Genomic DNA, 13,290 nt, shown 5'->3' with positions numbered 1-13,290 from the left:
ATACAAAGTAAAAAGAAAGTTTCTCAGATACTTCTTTGAGATATGTGCATTCATCTCACAGAGTTGAACCTCTCTCTTGATTGAGCAGTTTGGAAATGGTATTTTTACAGAATCTGCAAATGGATATTTTTGAGCACTTTGAGGCCTAGGCAGAAAAATAAGTATCTTCAAAGAAAACTATAAAGAAGGTTTCTGAGAAACTGTTTTGTGATGTCTTCATTCATCTCACAGAGGTAAATGATTCTTTTCTTTAATCAGTTGGGAAACTGTTTTTTTAGAATCTGCTAAGGGATATTTGTGAGTGCATAGAGCCTCATGGTGAAAAAGGAATTGTCTTCACATAAAAACTAGACAGAAGCCTACTGAGAAACTTCTTAGTGATGTATGCATTCATCTCACAGAATTGAAACTTTCTTTTGATTGAGCAGTTTGGAAACATCTTTTTGTGGAATCTGCAAAGGGATATTTCTGAGCACTTTGAGGCCTATGGTGAAAGAGAAAATATGTCCACATAAAAACTAGACTAAAGAATTCTGAGAAACTGCCTTGTGATGTATGCATTCATCTCACAGATTTCAACAATTCTTTTGATTGAGCAGTTGGGAAACCGTCTGTTTGTAGAATCTGCAAAGGTATATTTGTGAGTGCTTTGAGGTCTATGGTTAAAAGGAAATATCTTCACATAAAAACTATAAAGAAGATTTGTGAACAACCTCTTTGTGATGTGTGCATTCATCTCACAGAGTTGAACCATTCCTTTGACTCAGCAGTTTGGAAACAGTCTTTTTTTAGGATCTGTAAAGGGATAATTTTGAGCACTTTGAGGCCCGTGGTGAAAAAGGAAACACGTTCACATTAAAACAAGATAGAAGCTTTCTGAGAAACAACTTTTTGATATATGTATTCATCCCAGAGAGGTGAACCTTTCTTTTGATGAGCAGTTTGGAAACAGTATTTTGTAGAATTTCCAAATGGTTATTAGTTAGCACTTTGTGTCCTACGTTGAAAAAGGAATTATCTTTACATAAATACTAGACAGAATATTTCAGAGAAACTGCTTTGTGATGTGTGATTTCATCCCACAGAGTTAACCATTTCTCTTCATTGAGCAGATTGGAAATTCTGTTCTTGTAAAATCTGCAAAGGGATATTTGACAGCGCTTTGAGGCCTATGGTGAAAAAGGAATTATCTTCATGTAAAAATTGGACAGAAGCTTTCTGTGAAACATCTTGGAGATGCGAGAATTCATCTCACAGAATTGAAACATCCTTTTGATTGAGCAGTTTGTAAACAGTATTTTGGTAGAATCTGCAAAGGGATATTTGTGATGCTTTGATGCCTATGGTGAAAAAGGAAATATTTTCACATGAAAACTAGAGAGAAGCATTCTGAGAAAACTCCTTGTGATGTGTGCATTCATCTCACAGATTTGAACCTTTCATTGGATTAAGCAATTTGGATACAGTATTTTTGCAGAATCTGTTAAGGCATATTTTTGAGAGCTTTGAGGCTTATGATGAAATAGGAAATATCTTCACATAAAAACTAGACAGAAGCTTCCCAAGAAACTTCTTTGTGATGTGTGCATTCATCTCATAGAGCTCAACCATTTTTTTGATTGAACAGTTTGGAAACAGTCTTTTTGTAGTATCTGCAAAGGGATATTTATGAGTGCTTTGAGGCCTATGGTGAAAAAGGAAACATATTCACATAAAAAGTATAAACAAGGTTTCTCAGAAACAGCTTTGTGATGTAAGCATTCATCTCACAGAGGTAAACTTTTCTTTTCTCTGGTCAGTCTGGAAACTGTTCTTGTAGAGTCTGCAAAGGGATATTTATGAGTCCTTTGAGGCCTAAGGTGAAAAAAGAAATATCTTCACATAAAAATTAGAGAGAGGCTTTCTGAGAAACGTCTTTGTGATGTGGGAATTCATCTCACAAAAATGAAACTTACTTTTGATTGAGCAGTATGGAAACTATCTCTTTGTGGAATCTGCAAAGGGATATTTATGGGCATTTTGAGGCCAATGGTAAAAAAGGAAATGTATTCATATAAAAGGTATAAAGAAGGTTTCTTAGAAACAGCTTTGTGATGTGTGCATTGATCTCACAGAGGTAAATGTTTATTTTCTCTGATTAGTCTGGAAACTCTGTTCTTGTAGAATCTGCAAAAGGATATTTGTGAGTGCTTGGAGGCCTATGGTGAAAAAGAAAATATCTTCACATAAAAACTAGACAGAAGCTTTCTTAGTGGCTACTTTGTGATGTGTGCAATCATCTCACAGAGTTCAACCATTATTTTGATTGAGCAGTCTGGAAACTGCCTTTTTGTAGAATCTGCAAGGGATATTTTTCAGGACTTTGAGTGCTGTGGTGAAAAAGGAAATATCTTCACATAAACAATGGACAGAAGATTTCTGAGAAACCTCTTTGTGATGTGTGCATCCATCTCACAGAGTTCATACATTTATTTGGTTGAGCAGTTGGGAAGACGTCTTTTTGCAGAATCTGCAAAGGGATATTGCTGAGCACTTTGAGGCTTATGGTGAAAAAGGAAATACCTTCACATAAAAACTATAAAGAAGGTTTCTGATAAAATTCTTTCTGATGTATGCATTCATCTCATGGAGTTGAACTATTTTTTTGATTGAGCTGTTTGGAAAAAATCTTTTGTAGAATCTCCAAAGGGATATTTTTGAGCGCTTTGAGTCCTAGGGAGAAAAAAGAAATATCATCACATAAAAAGTATAAAGAAGGTTTCTGAGAAAGAATTTTGTGATGTGTGCATTCATCTCACAGAGGAAAACATTTGTTTTCTGTGATCAGTCTGGGAAATTCTGTTCTTGTAAAATCTGCTAAGGGATATTTGTGAGCAGATGGAGGCCTATGGTGAAAAAGGAAATGTCTTCATATAAAAATTAGAGAGAAGCCTCCTGCAAAACTACTTAGTGATGTGTGCATTCATCTCACAGTTTTGAAACTTTCTTTTCTTTGAGCCGTTTGGAAACAGTCTTTTTGTAGAACCTGCAAAAGGCTATTTGGAGCACTTTGAGGCCTATGGTGAAAAAGGAAATATATTCACATAAAAACTAGACTGAAGGTTTCTGAGAAACTTCTTTGAGGTGTGTGCATTCATCTCACAAAGTTCAATAATTCTTTTTATTGAGCAGTTTGGAAACAGTCTTTTTGCAGAATCTGCAAAGAGATATTTGTGAGGGCATTGAGGCCTATGGTTAAAAAGGAAACATTCACATAAAAACTTAATAGAAGCTTTCTGAGAAACTTCTTTTTGACATGTGCATTCATCTCACAGAGTTGAAACTTTCTTTTGATGAGCAGTATGGAAACAGACTTTTTGTAGAATCTGAAAAGGAACAATTTTGAGCACTTTGCATCCAGTGGTGAAAAATGAAATACCTTCACATGAAAACTAGACAGAATGTTTCTGAGAAACTGCTTTGTGATATGTGCACTCATCTCCCAGATGTTTCTGTTTCTTTTCATTGAGAAGATTTGAAACTCTTTTCTTGTAAAATCTCCAAAGTGATATTTATGAGCCCTTTGAAGCATATGGTGAAAAAGGAAATATCTTCATATAAAAACTACACAGAAGCTTTCTGAGAAACATTCTGGTGATGTGAGCATTCATCTCACAGAGTTGAAACATTCTTTTGATTGAGCAGTGTGTGAAGAGTCTTTTTGTAGAATCTGCAAAGGAATATTTGTGAACCTTTTGAGGCCTATGGTGAAAAAGGAAATATCTTCACATAAAAACTAGAGAGAAGCTTTCTGAGAAACCTCTTTGTGGTGTGCATACATCTCACAGAGTTGAACCTTTCTTTTGATTAAGCAATTTGGTAAAAGTATTTTTGTAGAATCTGTAAAGGGATATTTGTGAGTACTTTGAGGCCAAGGGTGAAAAAGCAAGTATCTTCACTTAAAATCTAGACAGAAGCATTCTGAGAAACTTCCTTGTGATGTGTGCATTCATCACACAGAGTTAAACCTTTGTTTTGGTTGAGCAGTTTGGAAACAGTCTTTTTGTAGAATCTGCAAATGGATATTTGGAGCGCTTTGAGGCCTATGGTGAAAAAGGAAATATATTCACATAAAAACTAGACTGAAGGTTTCTGAGAAACTTCTTTGAGATGTGTGCACTCATCTCACCATGTTCAATAATTATTTTTATTGAGCGGTTTGGAAACAGTCTTTTTGTAGAATCTGCAAAGGGACATTTGTGAGGGCTTTGAGGTGAGGCCTATGTTGAAAAAGGAAATATCTTCACAGAAAAACTATAAAGAAAGTTTCTGAGAAACTTCTTCATGATGTGTGCATTCATCTCACAGAGTTGAAACATTCTTCAGATTGAGCAGTTTGAAAACAGTCCTTTTGGTACAAACTGCAAAGGGATATTTAGGAGCACATTGAGGCCTATGGTGAAAAAAGAAATATCTTCACATAAAAACTAGAAAGAAGCATTCTGAGAAGCTGCTTTAAGATATGTGTATTCATCTCACAGAGGTAAATATTTCTTTTCATTGAGCAGTTTGTAAACTCTGTTATTCTAGAATCTACAAAGGGATATTTTTGAGTGCTTTGAGGCCCACATTGAAAAAGGGACTATCTTCACATAAAAACTAGTGAGAAGCTTGCTGAGAAACTACTTTCTGATGTGTGCATTCATCTAACAGAGTTGAAACTTTCTTTTGATTGAGCAGTTTGGAAAGTCTTTTTGTAGATTCTGCAAAGGTATATTTGGGAGCACATTGAGGACTATGTTCAAAAAGGGAATATCTTCACATAAAAAACGAGAAGGAGGTTTTCTGAGAAACTTCTTTGTGATGTGCACATTCGTCTCACAGTGTTGAACCACTCTGTTTATTGAGCAGTTTGGAAACATTCTTTTCATAGAATTTGCAAAGGGATATCTGGGAGCACGTTGAGGCATATGGTGAAAAAGGAAATATCTTCACATAAAAAGTATAAAGAAATTTTCTGAGTAACTCCTTTCTGACATGTGCATTCATCACACAGAAGAAAAGTTTCCTCCCATAGAGCAGTTAGTTTTTATGTGAAGATGTTTCCCTTTTCACCATAGACCTCAAACTGCCTATATATATCCCTTTGCAGATTCTACAAAAAGACTCTTTCCAAATGGCTCAAAGAAAGTTTCCACTCTGCGAGATGAATGCACACATCACAGAGAAGTTTCTCAGAAAGTTTCTGTCTACTTTTTATTTGTTGATACTCCCTTTTTCACCATAGGCCTCAAACCACTCATAAATAACCCTTTGCAGATTCTACAAAAAGACTGTTTCCAAACTATTCAATCAAAAGAAAGGTTCAACTCTGTGAGGTGAATGCACACATCACAAAGAAGTTTCTCAGAAAGCTTCTGTCTAGTTTTTATTTGACGATGTTTCCTTTTTCAATATAGGCCTCAAAGTGCTCACAAGTGTCCCTTTACAGAATTTACAAAAAGACTGTTCCCAAACTGCCCAACCAAAACAAAGCTTCAACTCTTTGAGATGAATGCACACATCACAAAGAAGTTTCTCAGAAAGCTTCTGTCCAGTTTTTATTTGAAGGTATTTTGTTTTTCACCATAAGTCTCAAAGCATTCAAATTATCACTTTGCAGATTCTACAAAAACATTTTCCAACCTGCTCTATCTAAAGAAAGGTTCAAAGCTGTGAGAAGAAAGCACACATCAAAAAGAAGTTTCATAGAATGCTTCTGTCTAGTTTTTATGTCTAGACATTTCCTTTTTCACCATAGGCCAAAAAGGGATCCCAAATATCCCTTTGTACATTCTACAAAAGGACTGTTTCAAAACTGCTCAATCCAAAGACAGTTTCAACCCTTTGGGATGAATGCACACGTCACAACGAAGTATCTCAGAAAGCTTCTGTCTAGTTTTTGTGTGAAGATATTTCTTTTTTCACCATAGGCTTCAAAGAGCTCACAAATATCACAAAGCAGGTTCTACAAAAAGACTCTATCCAAACTGGTCAATGAAAAGAACACTTGAAATCTGTGAAATGAATGAGCACATCACAAAAAATTTTCTCAGAAAGCTTCTGTCTAGTTTTTATGTGAAGATATTTCCATTTTCACCATAGACCTGAAATCACCTACATACGTCAATTGCAGATTCTACAAAAAGATTGTTTCCAAACTGCTCAATCAAATAAAGCTTTCTACTCTGTGAGATGAATGCACACATCACAGAGAAGTTTCTCAGAAAGTTTCTATCTAGTTCTTGTTTGTCGATACTCCTTTTTTCACCATAGGCCTCAAACTGCTCATAAATAACCCTTTGTAGATTCTACAAAAGGACTGTTTCCAAACTGCTCAATCAAAAGAAAAGTTCAACTCTGTGTGATGAATGCACACATCACAAAGAATTTTCTCAGAAGTCTTCTGTCTAGATTTTATTTGTGGATATTTCCTTTTTCACAACAGGCCTTAAAAAGCTCACAAATATCCCTTTGCATATTCTACAAAAAGACTGCTTCCAAACTACTCAATGAAAGAAAATTCAACTCTGTGAGATGAATGCACACATCACAAAGTGGTTGCTCAGAATACTTCTGTCTAGTTTTTATATGAAAATATTTCCTTTTTCACCACATGCCTCAAACCACACAAAAACATCCCTTTGCAGATTCTCCAAAAAGACTGTTTCCAAACTGCTCAATCAAAAGAAAGATTCAACTCTTTGAGATGCATACACCCATCACAAAGAAGTTTCCCAGAAAACATGTGTCTAGTTTTTATGTGAAGATATTTCCTTTTTCACTATAGGCTCAAAGCCTTCACAAATATCACTTTGCAGGTTCTATGAAAAGACTGTTTCCAAACTGCTCAATCAAATGAAAGTTTCAACCCTGTGAGACGAATGCACGCATCACAAAGAAGTTTTTCAGAAAGCTGCTGTCTACGTTTCATTTTTCGATATTTCCGTTTTCACCATAGGACTCAAACCACTGAAACATATCACTTTGCAGATTCTACAAAAAGACGGTTTCCAAACTGCCCAATGAAAAGAAAGTTTCAACTCTCTGAGACGAATGTGCACATCATGAAGAAGTTTCTCAGAATGCTTCTCTCTAGGTTTTATGTGAAAATATTTCCTTTTTCACTGCAGACCTCAAACCACTCATAAATATCCCTCTGCACATTCTACAAAAATACTGTTTCCAACCTGATAAGTCAAAAGAAAATTTCAACTCTGTGAGATGAATGCACACATCACAAGGAAGTTTCTCAGATTGCTTCTGTCTACTTTTTATGTGAAGGTATTTCCTTTTTCACCGTATGCCTCAAAACGCCTTCAAATATCCCTTTACAGATTATACAAAAAGAGTCTTCCCAAGCTGCTCAATCAAAACAAAGGTTCAACTCTGTGAGATGAATGCACACATCTCAGAGAAGTTTCTTTGAAAGCTTCTGTATAGTTTTTATGTAAAGATATTTCCTTTTACACTATAGGCCTCAAAGAGCTCAAAAATGTCTCCTTACAGATTCTACAAAAATACTGTTTTTGAACTGGTGAATCAAAATAAATGTTCAACTCTGTGAGATGAATGCACACATCCTAAGGAAGTTTCTCAGAAACCTTTTTAATAGGTTTAGGTGAAGATATTTCCTTTTCCACCATAAGCCTGAAAGCATTCACAGATATCTCTTTGCAGATTGTACAAAAAGACTATTTAAAAACTTCTCAATCAAAACAAAAGGTCAACTATGTGAGGTGAATGCACACATCACAAAGAAGTTTCTCAGAAAGCTTCTGTTTAGATTTTATTTGTAGATAATTCCTTTTTCACCATAGGTTTCAAATTGCTCACAAATATTCCTTGCAGTTTCTAAAAAAGACTGTTTCCAAACTACTCAATCAAAAGAGAGTTTCAACTCTGTGAGATGAACACACACATCACAAAGAAGTTTCTCAAAAACCTTCTGTCTAGTTTTCATGTGAAGATAACTCCTTTTTCAACATAGGCCTCAATGGGCTCACAAATATCCCTATGCAGATTCTACAAAAAGACTGTTTCCAAACTCCTCAATCAAAAGGAAGATTCAACTCTGTGAGATGAATGCACACATCACAAAGAAGTTTCTCAGAGAGCTTCTGTCTAGATATTATTTGTGGCTATTTCCTTTTTCACCATAGGCCTCAAAGGGCTCACAGATATCCCTTTGCAGATTCTATAGAAACACTGTTTCCAACCTGCTCAATCTAAAGAGGGGTTCAACACTGTGAGCTGAATGCACACATCCCAAAGAAGTTTCTCAGAATGCTTCTGTCTAGTTTTTATGTGAAGATATTTCCTTTTTCACCATAGGCCTCAAATCGCTCACAAATGTCACTATGCAGATTCTACATAAAGACGGTTTTCAAACTGCTCAATGAAAAGAAAGGTTCAACTCAGTGAGATGAAAGCACACAACATGACGAAGTTTCTCAGAATGCTTCTGTCTAGTTTTTGTATGAAGATATTTACTTTTTCATCATAGGCCTCAAAGGGTTCACAAATATCACTATGCAGATTCTACAAAAAGAATGCTTCCAAATAGATCAATCAAAAGGAAACTTCAACTCTGTGAGATGAATGCACACATCACAAAGAAGTTTCTCAGAAAATTTCTGTCTAGCTTTTTTGTGAGGATGTTTCTTTTTTCACCATAAACCTCAAATTGTTCACAAATACAACTTTGCAGATTATACTAAAAGCTCCCAAACTGCTCAATCAAAACAAATGTTCAACCCTATGAGGTGAATGCACACAGCAAAAGGAAGTTTCACAGAAAGCTTCTTTCTAGCTTTTATTTGTGGATATTTCCTTTTTCACCTTAGGCCTCAAACTGCACACAAATATATTTTTGCAGATTCTCCAAAGAGACGTTTCCAAACAGCTCAATCAAAAGACAGGTTCAACTCTGTGAGATGAATGCACACATCACAAAGAAGTTTCTCAGAATGCTTCTCTATAGTTTTTTTTTGCGAATACATTACCTTTTTCACCATATGCCCCAACATTTTCACAAATATCCCTATGCAGATTCTATAAAAAGACTGCTCCCAAAATTCTGAATCAAAAGGAAGCTTCAAATCCGTGAGATGAATGCATACACACCAAAGAAGTTTCTCAGAAAGATTCTGTTTAGTTTTCATGTGCATATATTTCCTTTTTCACCATATGCCTCAAAGCGCCCAGAAATATCACTTTGCAGATTCTACCAAAAGACTACCAAAAGACTACCAAAATTCTACCAAAATGCTCAATCAAAAGAAAGGTTCAAACCCATGAGATGAATGCACCCATCACAAAGAAGTTTCACAGAAAGATTGTGTCCAAATTTTATTAGTGGATATTTCCTTTTTCACAATAAGCCTGAAAGGGCTCACAAAAATCCTTTGGCAGAATCTACAAAAAGGCTGTTTACAAACTTCTCCATCAAAAGAAAGTTTCAACTCTGTGATGAACGCACACATCACAAAGAAGATTCTCAGAAAGATTCTGTCTAGTTTTTATGTGAAGACATTTCATTTTTCACCATAGATGTCAAACCTCCTTCATATATACCTCTGCAGATTATTCAAAAAGCCTGCTTCCAAACTGCTCAATCAGAAGAAAGGTTCCACTCTGTGAGATGAATGTACACGTTACGAAGAAGTTTCTTAGAATAGTTTTGTCTAGTTTTTATGTGAAGACTTTTCCTTTTTCACTGTAGGCCAAAAATGGATCGCAAATATCCCTTTGCAGATCCTACAAAAAGATTGATTCAAAACTTCTCAATCAAAACAAAGGTTCAACCCTGTGAGACAAATGCACACATCACAAAAAAGTTTCTCAGAAAGCTTCTATCTAGTTTTTATGTGAAGATATTTCCTTTTTCACCATAGACCTCAAAGCTCTCTCAAATGTCTCCTTGCAGATTCTACAAGAAGACGGTTTCCAAACTTCTCAATCAAAAGGCAGGTTCATATCTGTGAGGTAAATGCACACATCACAAAGAAGTTTCTCAGAAAGCTTCTATCTAGTTGTTATGGGATGATATTTCCTTTTTCACCATAAGCTTCAAAGCCTTCAGAAATATCAGTTTTCAGATTCTACAAAAAGTGTGTTTCCAAACTGCTCAATGAAAAGAAAGGTTCAACTCTGAGAGATGAATGCACACATCACAAAGAGGTTTCTCAGAAATCTTCTGTCTGGTTTTTATGTGAAGATATTTCGTTTGTCACCATAAGCCTCCTATCACTCACAAATATCCCTTTGCAGATTCTACAAAAAGACTGTTTCCAAACTGCTCAATCAAGAGAATGGTTCAACTCTGTGACATGAAGGCACACATCACAAAGAAGTTTCTCAGAAATATTCTGTCTAGTTTTTATGTGAATATATTTACTTTCTCACCATATGCCTTAAGACACTCTCAAATATCTCTTTGGAGATGCTCCAAAAAGATGGTTTCCAAACTGCTCAATCAAAAGAAAAGTTCAACTCTGTGAAATGAATGCACACATGACAAAGATGTTTCTCAGAAAGTTTCTGTGTAGATTTTATTTGTAGATATTTCCTTTTTCACCATAAGCCTCAAACTGCTCACAAATATCCCCTTGCAGAATCTACAAAAAGACCGTTTCCAAACTGCTCAATCAACAGCAATGTTTAAATCTGTGAGATGAATGCACACATCACAAAAAAGCTTCTCAGAAAGGTTCTGTCTATTTTTTATGTGAAGATATTTCCTTTTTCAACATAAGTCTCAAATCGTTCACAAATATCATTTTGAAGATTCTACAAAAAGACCGTTTCCAAACTGCTCAATCAAAAGAAAGGTTCAACTCCGTGAGATGAATGCAGACATCACAAAGAAGTTTCTCAGGAAGATTCTTTCTAGTATGTATTTGCAGACATTTCCCTTGTCACCATAGGGCTCAAACCGCTCACAAATATCCATTTATAGATCTACAAAAACTCTTTCCAAACAGCTCAATTAAAAGAAAGGTTCAACTCTTGAGATGAATGCACACATCAAATAGAGGTTTCTCGGAAAACTTCTGTCTAGTTTTTATGTGAATGTATTTCCTTTTTCACCATTAGCCTCAAAGCTTTCACAAATGTCCCTTTTCAGATTTTACAAAAAGACTGTTTCCTAACTGCTCAATCAAAAGATCAGTTCCAAACTGTGAGATGCATGCTGACATCACAAAGAAGTTTCTCAGAAAGATTCTGTCTAGTTTTTACCTGAATATATTTACTTTCTCACCTTAGGCCTCAAACTGCTCACAAATATCCCTTTGCAGGTTTTCCAAAAAGACACTTTACAAACTGCTCAATCAAAAGAAAGTTTCAACACTGTGATATGAATGCTCACATCAAAAAAATAAGTGTCTCAGAAATCTTCTGTCTAGATTTTATTTGTGGATATTTCCTTTTTCACCATAAGCCATAACCTGCTTAAAAATATCCCTTTGCAGATTCTACAGAAAGACAATTTACAAACTCCTCAATCAAAAGAAAGTTTCAACTCTGTGAAATGAATGCTCACATCACAAAAAAGTGTCTCAGTAAGCTTCTGTCTAGATTTTATTTGTTGATATTCCCTTTTTCACTTTAAGCCATAAATCACTTAAAATATCCCTTTGAAGATTCTACAAAAAGACTGTTTCCAAGCTGCTCAATGAAAATAATGGTTCAACTCTGTGAGTTGAATGGGCTCATCACAAAGAAGTGTCACAGAAAGATTCTGTCCAGATTTTATTAGTGGATATTTCCTTTTTCACCATAAGCCTGAAAGGGCTCACAAATATCCTTTGGCAGAATCCTTAAAAAGACTGTTTACAAACTGCTCAATCAAAAGAAAGATTCAGCTCTGTGTGATGAATGCACACATCACAAACAAGGTTCTCAGAAAGATTCTGTCTAGTTTTTATGTGAAGATATTTCCTTGTTCACCATAGGCCTCAAAGCGCTCCAAATATCCAATTGCACATTCTACTAAAAGACTTTTTCCAAACTGCTCAATCAAAAGAAAGGTTCAACTCTATAAGATGAAAGTGCACATTACAAAGAAGTTTCTCAGAAATATGTGTCTAGTTTTTATGTGAAGATAGTTCCTTTTTCACCATAGGCCTCAAATGGCTCACAAACATCCCTTTGCAGATTATACAAAAAGACATTTTCCAAACTCCTCAATCAAAAGAAATGTTTAAATCTGTAAGATGAATGCACACATCACAAAGGAGACTCTCAGAATGCTTCTGTCTGCTTTTTATGTGAAGATATTTCTTTTTCAGCATAGGCTTCAAACCACTCAGAAATATCCCTTTGCAGATCGCACAAAGAGACTGTTTCCAAACTGCTCAATGAAAAGAAACTTCAATTCTGTGACGTGAATGAAAACACTACAAAGAAGTTTCTCAGAATGCCTTGGTCTAGTTTTTATGTGAAGATATTATCTTTTTCACCATAGGCCTCAAACTGCTCACAAATATCCCTTTGCAGATTCTACAAAAAGACTGTTTGCAAACTGCTCAATGAAAAGAAACCTTCAACTGTGTGAGACGAAAGCACACATCCCTAGAAGTTTCTCAGAATGTTTCTGTCTTGTTTTTATGTGAAGATATTTCCTTTTTCTCCATAGGCCTCAAATTCTCCCAAATATCCATTTGCAGATTCCACAAAAAGATTGTTTCCAAACTACTCAATCAAAAGAAAGGCTCAACTCTGTGATATGAAAGCCCACATCACAAAAATTTCTTAGAAAGCTTCTGTCTAATTTTATGTGTAGATATTTCCTTTTTCAGATTAGGCCTCAAAGTGCTCAGAATTACCCCTTGCAGATTCTACAAAAAGACTGTTTCAAAACTGCTCAATCAAAAGAAAGGTTAAACTCTGTGAGAGGAATTTTTTCACCACTTGCTTCAAAGTGCTACAAATATCCATTTGCATATTCTATGAATAGACTGTTTCCAAACTGCTCAAAATCAAAACAAAGTTTCAACTCCGTGATATGAATGCACACATCACAAAGAATTTTCTTAGAAATCTTTTGTCTAATTTTTATGGGAAGATATTTCTTTTTCACCATAGGCCTCAAAGAGCTGCAAATATCCACTTGCAGATTCTACAAAAATACTGCTTCTAAACTGCTAAATCAAAGGAAAGTTCAACTGTGTGAGATGAATGCACACATCACAAAGAAGTTTCTCAGAAAGCTTCTGTCTAGTTTTTATGTGAAGATATTTCCTGTTTCACCATAAACCTCAAAGGGCT

The sequence above is a fragment of the Pongo pygmaeus genome, chromosome 15 (assembly GCF_028885625.2).
Source record: "Pongo pygmaeus isolate AG05252 chromosome 15, NHGRI_mPonPyg2-v2.0_pri, whole genome shotgun sequence".
In the NCBI taxonomy this organism is placed as follows: domain Eukaryota; kingdom Metazoa; phylum Chordata; class Mammalia; order Primates; family Hominidae; genus Pongo; species Pongo pygmaeus.
This window is presented reverse-complemented; position numbering follows the sequence as displayed.